At 40.1% G+C, this 10,216-nt stretch overlaps 1 pseudogene; it reads left to right on the forward strand.

Moving 5' to 3' along the window:
- Window positions 1-3,231: 3,231 nt before the first annotated feature.
- LOC114108342 (U2 small nuclear ribonucleoprotein A' pseudogene) lies at window positions 3,232-9,843 on the forward strand (annotated as a pseudogene).
- Window positions 9,844-10,216: the final 373 nt, after the last annotated feature.

The following is a 10,216-nucleotide window of genomic DNA, read 5'->3' on the forward strand; positions in this document are numbered from 1 at the left end:
TTGTTACAGATGAACACAATTCCATTTATTTATTTATTTGTTTGTTTGTTTATTTATTTATTTATGTGGTGCAGGGGATCAAACCCAGGGCTTCATACATGCTAGGCAAGCTCTCTACCATTGAGCCACAACTCCCACCCCAGCTGTGGTTTTATTCTGTATTTACTGAATACAGGTTGACTGATGGTTGTATAACTGGTAAATTTTTCTTAATTGCCTACAAAATGCTGTGTCTTTCACTTTTTTAACTGGAAAAGGATAATTGTTAAGATATTGAATATGGAGTTTAGAAAAACTTAAAAGCTTTGAAGCTTGGCTTTTCTGGTCCATTTTTTAAAAAGTTTTTTTTTTTTTTTTTTTTAATGAGAGATCTATCTTACCAAGTTGTGATAATCTTTGTAGTAGCATTTATAGAACAGTACTTTGTGCCAGTTACTATTTTGATATACATGCAGGTATAAAGAACCTTGTATGTGCGTGCACGCGCACAAACACACACACACACACACACACACACACATAAATTCATTTAATCCTCACAGCTTCCCTTTAGGGAAGGTACCATTGTTCCCATTTTACTTCTGGGGACACAGAGAGGTTAGGTTACTTGCCAAAGATCACATAGCTTAGTAGGTGACAGAACACACACACACAAAAACAGGCCATTTGAGTCTGTCCTTTTAAAACCCTTGTGCTATTTGTCTTGCACATGATGAATGTTTCTTTTGGGGGGGAGGGTACTGGGAATTGGACTCAGGGGCACTCGACCACTGAGCCACATCCCCAGCCCTATTTGTTTTGTTTTGTTTTGTTTTTTAATTTAGAGACAGGGTATCACAGCTAAGCGCCTCACTGTTGCTGAGGCTGGCTTTGAATACCTGATCCTCCTGCCTTAGCCTCCTGAGCCCTTGGGATTACAGGCATGCACCACTGCGCCACCAGCATGATGAATGTTTTAAAACATTCTTTTTATTTCCTCCCTTATGTCCATGAAAATAAGTCATTATTTCTTCAAAAGATCTTAATACAAATCCATAGAAATTTAAAACCAACCCAACTTCCTGCTTTTTCAGATGAAGAAATAGAAGTCCAAAGAACTTGAGCCATTTGTGCTGTGTAGCTGCATAAGATTAGACTCTAGCTCTTTTAAGTAACCTAGGAGGGAATAATGGTTTTCCTTATTAATGTGTTTCATCTATTTCCTAGAGGTGCTTTTTTGTTTGTTTGTTTGTTTGTTCGATACCAGGGATTGAACCCAGTAGCACTTTACCAGAGAGCTACATCCCTAGCCCATTGTATTTATTCATTTTTAAATTTTGAGACAGGATGTCACTAAATTGCTGAGTCTGGCCTTGAACTTGTGATCCTCCTGCGTCAGCCTCTCAAGTCTGTAGGATGACAGGCATGCACCACTGCACCCAGTGAGTATTTTTCTTCCCAGTTCTGCCATATCACACGAGAAAGAGAACAAGTGTTAGCTACTGCCAAGGTGAGCATGGGGGAAATTAGCACACATTTCTCTCTCTGTCTTTTAAAAACAGTGTTTTAAAAACGTTACGTGTTAGGCAAGTGCTCTACCACTGAGCCACACCCCCAGCCTTCTGTCTTCCTCTGGACTCCTTCCTTGTTTCTGGCTCTAGCTCTTTCTTCCCTTACCTTACTAGGAGTGTAGGACTATTGCAGTAGTCACCCTAGTCAAAATCCAAGCACATACAGAGATGGGAGCGGTGAGCTAGGTTGTCATTAGCTGCATGGTCTTTTCCCAGATGAATGAAAACAGGAAAACCCTGAATTCCTGCCTTTATTGTGCCATTACTCAATATATGCCTTTTCATAATTTAGTTAACTCATTCTAGACTAGTTTTTTAGCTTTAAATAAAATACTACCTTTCCTGTTATCTTTTCTCCAAGAATTTTGACTGGGCCATGAAAAAGTACTATGACAAAGCTCACGAGATCCTGGTGTTTGCTTTATTTTGTTTGGCTTAAAATAAAAATTCTGAGAAGCATTACGTAATAATGTCTATAGTTGCAGAAGTTTTACATGGTTTTACAGTCTTGGAACAGCAGTGTTCTAAAAGGTCACAGTGTGCATGTTATGTGTAAACACAGAGAATATAAGCTTCAAAATGTGTGTGTGTGTGTATGTATGTTTAATCACAGAAGAGTACATTAAGTCTTTTTTAAAAAAAATTCTTCTTCTTGGCAGTTTGATTTGATGTGGACGTTGAAGAATTAAAGGGGGTTACTGGTTGGACTGATTGATGCATGATAATTCAAGTTCCTGATTTTAACCTTCCTTTTTTTTTCCTTCCTTCCTTCCTTCCTTTTGCTGTACTGGGATTGAACCCAGGGACACTCTACCACTGAATTACACCCCTAGCCATTTGCATTTTTGAGACAGTTCTTCCTAAATGCCCAGACTGACCTCAAACTTATGATCCACCTGCCTCAGCCTTCCAAGTTGCTGGATTACAGGCATGCACCAAAGTGCCCAGCTTTAACAATACTTAAAAAAAAAAAAAATTCAGCTGGATGAGGTGGAACACGTGTGTAATCCCAGTTTCCCAAGAGGCTGAGGCAGGAGGATCGCAGGTTCAAAGCCAGCCTCAGCAATTTAGCGAGGCCTTAAGCCTTGTGGGGTCTAGTGGGGCGCAGTGTTGCAAGCCTGAAATCCCAGTGACTCAGGAGACTGAGGTAGGAGGATTTCAAGTTCAAGACCTCAGCAACTTAGCAAGGTCCTGAGCAACTTAGTGAGACTGTATCCCAAATAAAAAATAAAAAGGGCTGGGGATGTGGCTCAGTGGCTAAGCACCCCTGGGTTTAAAGCCTGGTACCACAAACAAGAATCACTTACTGAGTTTGTACAACGTGCAGTGTGCCAGGGTTTGTTCGTTTTTGCATCTGCTGTGTAATATAATCATTACACACAGCTTGACAGATGGGTAAACTAAGGCTTAGGCCACTTGTGAGAGCCCGTACAGAGGAGAAACATTTTCTTTTTAGGAATTTATAAGCTACCAAGAGAGGCAGAAAGAGACCCAAATGTGTAACTCATTGTTTTAAGGGCTGTAACAGAGATAAGTACAAATTATATTATGTCACAATGTAAGTAGTAATTACCTCAGATAAAGAGCCAAACAGGCAGAAGACAAAAGACAGTTAAGGAAGATTTAGCTGAAGTGTTGGTGGAATTGGGCATTGGAGGAGGAGTTGGAGTTTGTGCTAATGATGAGTGAAGTGGAGAAGGACATGAGTGGTCGGAATGCAGTATTAAAGGCGCAGAATTTTGAAATAGAATGTTGTAGCTAGGAAATATTAGAAGCCCTCTGAATGGAGTATAGAGTAGAAAGAGGGAAGAGGGAGGAAATGAGGCCAGAGAGACATGGGGACTAGATCATGAACCCTCTTGGGGCAGTGCCGTGGCATTTGAATTAAATTTGAATTAAATTCTAAGCCTGGAATTTAATTATTTATTTACTTATTTTAATATTTATTTTTTTAGTTTTAGGTGGACACACTATTTTTATTTTATTTCTATGTGGTGATGAGGATCAAACCCAGTGCCTCATGCATGCTAACAATCACACTACCAGTTAGCCACCACACCAGCCCTAAGCCTGGAATTTATTAATTTAATTTTTTAATTTCTTTGGTACCAGGGATTTGAATCCCAGGGTGCTCAACCACTGAGCCACATCTCCAGCCCTTTTTATTTTTTTTACTTTAAGAAAGGGTCTTGCTAAATTGCTCAGGGCCTTTCTAAATTGCTGAAGCTGGTGTTGAAATTGTGATCCTCCTACCTCAGCCTCCTGAGTTTCTGGGAGTACAGGCTTGCACCACTGTTCCCCACTATCCCTGGGATTTTACTAATTAAAAAAAGTTACATATTTTGTAGAATTAAATGTTATTTAAAGAAGCCACTTTCACACTCTTACAGTGCATCCTTGAGGCTTAATGAACACTGTAAAATTTATGGTAGGACAAACCCTTTGAAGGGTTTTACATTTGTTTATTTAGTACTGGGGATTGAACCCAAGGTTACTTTACCATTGAACCACATCCTCAGCCTTTTTTATGTTTTATTTTGAGATAGAGTTCACTAAATTGACCATACTGACCTCAAACTTGCAGACCTCCTGCTTCACCCTCCTGAACCACTGGGATGGAACTTTAAGCTTTAAAAGATGAATAAGTTGGCCGCTCTAGTTTTAGGCAGGAATGTGACATCTAGCCTGATGACGACTATAGTAGATGTTTGGAGAATAGAATGCGGAAGCAAAGGGAAGAAACACAAGGAACCATTAATGAATGATGCTGTGATCCAGAGGAGTGCTCCATGCCTTCCTGGTGTTGTAGCTAGGAATTCTTTATCTTATTTTACTAACAGAGAAACTGAAACTCAGAGAGTTGAAGGTCACGAAGCAGTAAGTGGCCATCCGGGGTATGGATCTAGGCCTGTATTATCCAAGATCTCAAGGCAGGTATCCAGAGACCAAGAGACACTGTGCTTAAAGCCGTGTAAAAATGAAAGGGTGAATGCAAATTTAGAGGAAGAAGGGAAAAATACAGAACATTGGTGAATATCTACATTTAGGGATCGGAAGGAAAAAAAGCCATATCCCAAATGACACAAAAAAATGGGTGGGATGGGGTGAAAGAGAGAGAAGTCAGGAAAGTGTGGTTTAATCAAATAAAATGGGAAAGGTGATTTAATCAAATAAAATGGGAAAGATGGTCCCAAGTGTCCAGCCTGGTAGAAGCTGACGACAAAGAGGACCTTGAAAAGATCACTGAAACTAGTGTTAGGAGATTGTCAGTGAATTGTTTCAGGCCAAAGTGACTTTGGACTGAAGGGGTTTGGTGGCTTTGCCTAGGCTGAACCGTATTTCTCAGAACTTCCTTCCCTATGTTTTCATTAAAGCTGGGTCGTGAGATAACATCATGGAAAATTCTGAGGGCCAAAATGAAATAGCAGTCAATTTTTCTCCTCCTCCTCCTCCTCCTCCTCCTCCTCCTCCTCCTCCTCCTCCTCCTCCTCCTCCTCCTCCTCCTTCTTTAATGCTTAGAAGGTAGGGGCTGGGCATGGCTCATGCCTGTAATCCCAGAGGCTGAGGTAAAAGGATCATGAGTTCAAAGCCAGCCTTAGCAAAAGTGAGGTGCTAAGCAATTCAGTGAGACCCTGTCTCTAAATAAAATACAAAATAGGGTGACTCAATGGTTGGATCCCACTGAGTTCAATCCCTGGATCCCCCCTAATAAAAAAGGTGGGGGCAGGTACTTCTTGTAGCTATGCAGGTTGACTCTGATATATCTGCAAGCAAACTTTAACAGCATGTGGCATCAGCCAGGCCTGCAACTGCTCCACCTTCTACCAGACCCTCCTGGGTCAGCTGTGTGTTTAGCTTTGTAATAAAGAAGGCCATTTTTCCTGCATGGACATCTCTGAGATTAGAGGCAGCAAGAATGGACAGGCCAGTGTGGACTTGTTTTCTCAACTTTGTATTCATCTTCTCTTTCCAGTTGCCTGGCCTGCAGTTGTCAAGCATCAGTTTCAGATGAAGACAGCAGCCTACAAAGACTGTTTACCTAGATCTCACAATTACACAAGATCAAATTCCTGCAAGAAATCCCATATTTTGTGTGTATGTACACATTACTCCTCATCTATTGTCTGTGATTCTTTGATCTTTCTACATATCTATGTCATAGTGGTTCTACTTACCTGTTTGAACTCTCCCTGATACAGTCAGAGTTGTGAAAAGGGGGGCAGCAAGTGTTAATTACTCTCTAGAAAAGTGTGGTAGTTATACAAGAAATGTTAATTGCATCCCTATTATGTGCCTGTGCTTGATTCAGGGTATATAGTGATGAACGAAATTAATATGGAGTTGACAGTTTGGAAAGGGAGGAAGCTGATTAAAAGATAAGTAATAGGGGCTGGGGTTGTTGCTCAGTGGTAGAGCATTTGCCTAGCATGTGTGAGACACTGGGTTCAATCCTCAGCACCAAATAAAATTAAATAAAGGTATTGTGCTCATCTACAACTAAAAACGTATTAAAAAAAGATAAGTAATAAAATATATATTATAAATAATATGAGTGCTCTAAAAACAAACAAAGATAGTAAGATAGTAGAAAGCCCTGGGTTTGATTCCCAGCACTGCAAAACAATCAAACAAATAAAAAGAGAAATATAGTATTTGGATTGAGAGATCAGGGAAGCTTTTTCCACAATGTGATGTTTAAGCTGAAATCTGAAGGCTTATCAGGAGTTGAGGACACCATTTTAGGAGAAGGAATGAGCATGTACAGGACCAAGGAAGGGTGCTGGGTAGTAAGGAGCTGCAGAGGACTGTGTGGCTGGAGGCTAGTAAGAAAGAAAGAAAGTAGCTTGGAATAAGTTTTGAAAAGAAAGTTTTGTGGCCAGCCAAGGATTCTGAACTTACGATGGGAATAATAGCATGCCATTTTAGATAGTTAAGATTCTCTAGCTGCAAGGAATGCAAATTTAAGTCACAGTAACTTAAGAGAAAATGGATTTTTATTAGTTTACATAACCAAACTTCAAGAAGTACAGGAGAGGAAGTTGTCCTAACGTACAATAGAATGAAGGATCATAAACCATCAAGGGATGGGAATGTGGCTCCCTGGCATGTGTGAGGCCCTGGGTTCCATCCCAGTACTGCAATAAATAAATAAATATCATAAAACCCTTCCTTCCTTCCCTCCCTTCCTTCCTAGGTTCAATCCCCAGCACAGCAAAAAATAAAATCATCAAAACTCTTCCTTTTTTTTTTTTTGATACTGGGGATTAAACCTAGAGGCTTTTTTCCTGGAGACATGGTCTCATTAGGTTTCTCAAGTTGGCCTTGAACTTATGATCCACCTGTCTCAGCCTCCCAAGTCGCTGGGATTATAGGTGTCTGCACCTACCTAAACTTTTTGTTTTTGTTATTGTTATCGCTACTCTTTCAGCATGTTTATAACAATATCTATAATTAGGTTTTGGATAAGAATGAAGCCAGAAATCATAGCTTCATGACTTTGTGAATCTTATTAAATGAGTCATTGACGATTTTGCTTCTTTTGGCTTATCTGGTTCAATCACTATAGCATGGAGGTTATCTAATACTTAGTGTTAGAAACTATTTAAAATTGCTGCAGAAAAAAAAATGACTCTTGTTACCTTAAAATTATGTTAGGAAGTATCATTTGTTTACAATCTTTTTGTCTTCTCCATCCATGGTGTGGCTTCTCTGCAGACACAGTATTCTTTCTCACCCAATGATTTTAGACATGGATGGTTGATCAATGGAATGTGGGTGCAAATGATTTTGTGCCAGTTATAGGTGGACAGGTGGAGGCTTTTAAGAGTTGTTGCTTTTTTTTTTTTTTCTGCTTACCCCTTGAGCTTCTGTAGTTTGTCATGAGAATGGCTTATTTCAGAGATCCATGACTTCTTTAGCATGGGTCCTGCAAGGAGCAAATAATAACCTAAAGCTTAGAGTCTAGCCCAACCCTGCCAATCTGCAGCTGACCAGAAAATCTGTGAATGGGAAGTAAATGTTTATGTGTGTATGCATGCCTACACATATATACATCTTCCTTGAACTGTATTATTCTATAATTCAAAAAACCTTTTCAATCATCATGTGACTATCACGATCAACTCGTGCACAGTTTTTCTCCATAACTGGTTATTGTCAACAGCTCTAGGATAGGATTTCTGACTGATATGCATTCCTCAGGGCCAGTTCATCTAGTCTGACAACCTTTAGCTAATTATAAGCTTAAACTCCTTAAGGTACCAAATATACACTGAAGAGGGGGAAATATAATCACAACAATAAAAACTTCCTACCAGAAGTAGGAAGATGGCAGGGGGCACATAATAGCATGTAACAAATACTGCTGGAGATGCGTGGTAAGGATAGTAAGAACTTCTTTAGTTTTTCTTGCTCTTCAAATCTTGCTGTTTAATGTTCTGCCTCCTGTGTTCTCTTTGCCTGCATCTGAGAAAGATAGTAAGAAGGATTCTTCTTCAAGGATTGTACTATTTTGAAACTTACTTGCTGTTAGCAAAATTATCAAGATTAGAGAATTATCTTAGGGATTTCCAAACTTGAAACATAAATGGCTTTACAACTTCCATATGAGCTCAGTAGACTCTTGATGTACTTGATTCCTGGGAACTTCACAGACCAATAAACAATGCCAGACATAATGGCAAGTCATAATGCACGTATCTAGATTATTCCCTCATAGTTTTTCTTAGCAATGCTCTGCTAGTCCCTCAACTGTCAGCTCTGAGTTCCATCTTAACTCGGGCATACAGACCTTGAGTCTAAATACTAACAGGCTCAACAGCATTGGGTGAAAGCTTTGTCTGTGCTAAGAAATACCTTTTTTAGTTACAAGTATCAGAAACTGCCCAAACTAAGCTGACGGCAGAGCTGATCGAGCAGTACATCAATGCTGTATGGACCGTGAGCTGGACCTCTGGGGATATAAAATTCTAATCATTGAAAATCTAGGTGCTAACTTAGACCAGTTTGATGCTGTTGATTCTTCTGACAATGAGATCAGGAAGTTGTATGGTTTTCCTTTGCTAAGAAGACTGATGATATTATTAGTGAACAACAGAATATGCCGTATAGGTGAGGGACTGAGAAACTGATGTGATTCCGTTTTTGAGAAATCAGTTTCTACCTCAAAGCCTGTCCAAGGAAGGGGGCGTGACCCTTGTCCTTGGAAAAACCCACAGAGCACTCCTAAGCACATACCCACCCTGCTGAGTTGTTTGTCTGCAAATAACAGGAGAGATCTGCCTCGCCAGGTGTCCCTGACTCAGTTAGGCTAGGTGGAGACCCATAGCAATCCCCTAGCAACCACCAATCAGCATGAGACACGGAAAATACCTGAGATGCCAGATGACCCCCCAGTAGTTTATGGTGGTTGATAACATGTTTTGGGGAAACCATGTAGTTCCGCACGTACACCCCTCGTGGCCTAAACCAATCAGTTTAAAGGAATCCTCCTCTTGTGCTAATCAATCACCCCTACCCAACTTGTTCCCACCAGTGAATGTGCTAATCAATGTTAAGAGTTGTTGTTTGATTTTCCCGTGGTATGGAATGATTTGCTGTGTGTTGTTGTGATGCATAGAGTATCCCCCCAAAACCTATAAAATCTCACTGAACAAAGGACCGGGGCTCACTCCCTGGGACCTCTGCATTGGAAACGGTTGTGAGTCCAGGCTCAAGCTTGCAATAAAGACTCTTGTGTGATTGCTTCAGATTTGGCTCTTGGAGGTCTATTGGGGTCCCATGAATCTGGCATTACAGGACTTAATCAGGCTCTGCCCTGTCAGAATTCATTCTCACCAACAATAGTCTTGTGGAACTGGGTGATCTGGACCCTTTGACATCTCTTAAATCACTGACTTATCTAAGCATTCTAAGAAATCCTGTAACAAATAAGAAGCATTATAGACTGTATGTGATTTATAAAGTCCCACAAATCAAGAGTGCTGGATTTTCAGAAAGTAAAACTAAAATTTTAATCCAGATACTGGTTTGCCAACTGACAAAAAGAAAGGTGGGCCATCTCCAGGGGATGTAGAAGCAATCAAGAATGCCATAACAAATGCATCAACTCTGGCTGAAGTGGAGAGGCTGAAGGGGTTGCTGCAGCCTGGTCAGATACCTGGAAGAGAGCGCAGATCAGGGCCCACTGATGATGGTGAAGAAGAGATGGAAGAAGACACAGTCACAAACAGGCCCTGAGCAAGGTAGTAGATGTCTACTAATAGGCAGTCTTGGGACAAATCTTACTTTTTGAACATGGGATAATTGCCTTGTTTGTGTCAGCAAAGTGGAATCTCACCATTGTTGAAATGTTTTAAACTGCTGCCCATAATTTTGTATTATAAATTTTGAAGTTTAAATGTCAGTTTTTTTTACAAATGGTAAAAAATGAAGGCCACTCACTGTGCTGCCGGAAAAAAAAAAAAAAAAAAAAAAAAGAAAAGAAAGAAACTGCCCAAGGTGACTTAAAGAAGAAAAAAACATATGTTGATTAATATAACTGAAAAATATAGGAGTAAAAGTTGCTTCAAGTACAGCTAGAGTTTTCAACTGCAGTGACTTTATTAGGAATCAAGATCATGGAACTCTTGGTTCTGCCTGAAGGCAGAGTGGAGGTATGCTTTCCT

The sequence above is a fragment of the Marmota flaviventris genome, chromosome 3, assembly GCF_047511675.1.
Source record: "Marmota flaviventris isolate mMarFla1 chromosome 3, mMarFla1.hap1, whole genome shotgun sequence".
Lineage (NCBI taxonomy): Eukaryota > Metazoa > Chordata > Mammalia > Rodentia > Sciuridae > Marmota > Marmota flaviventris.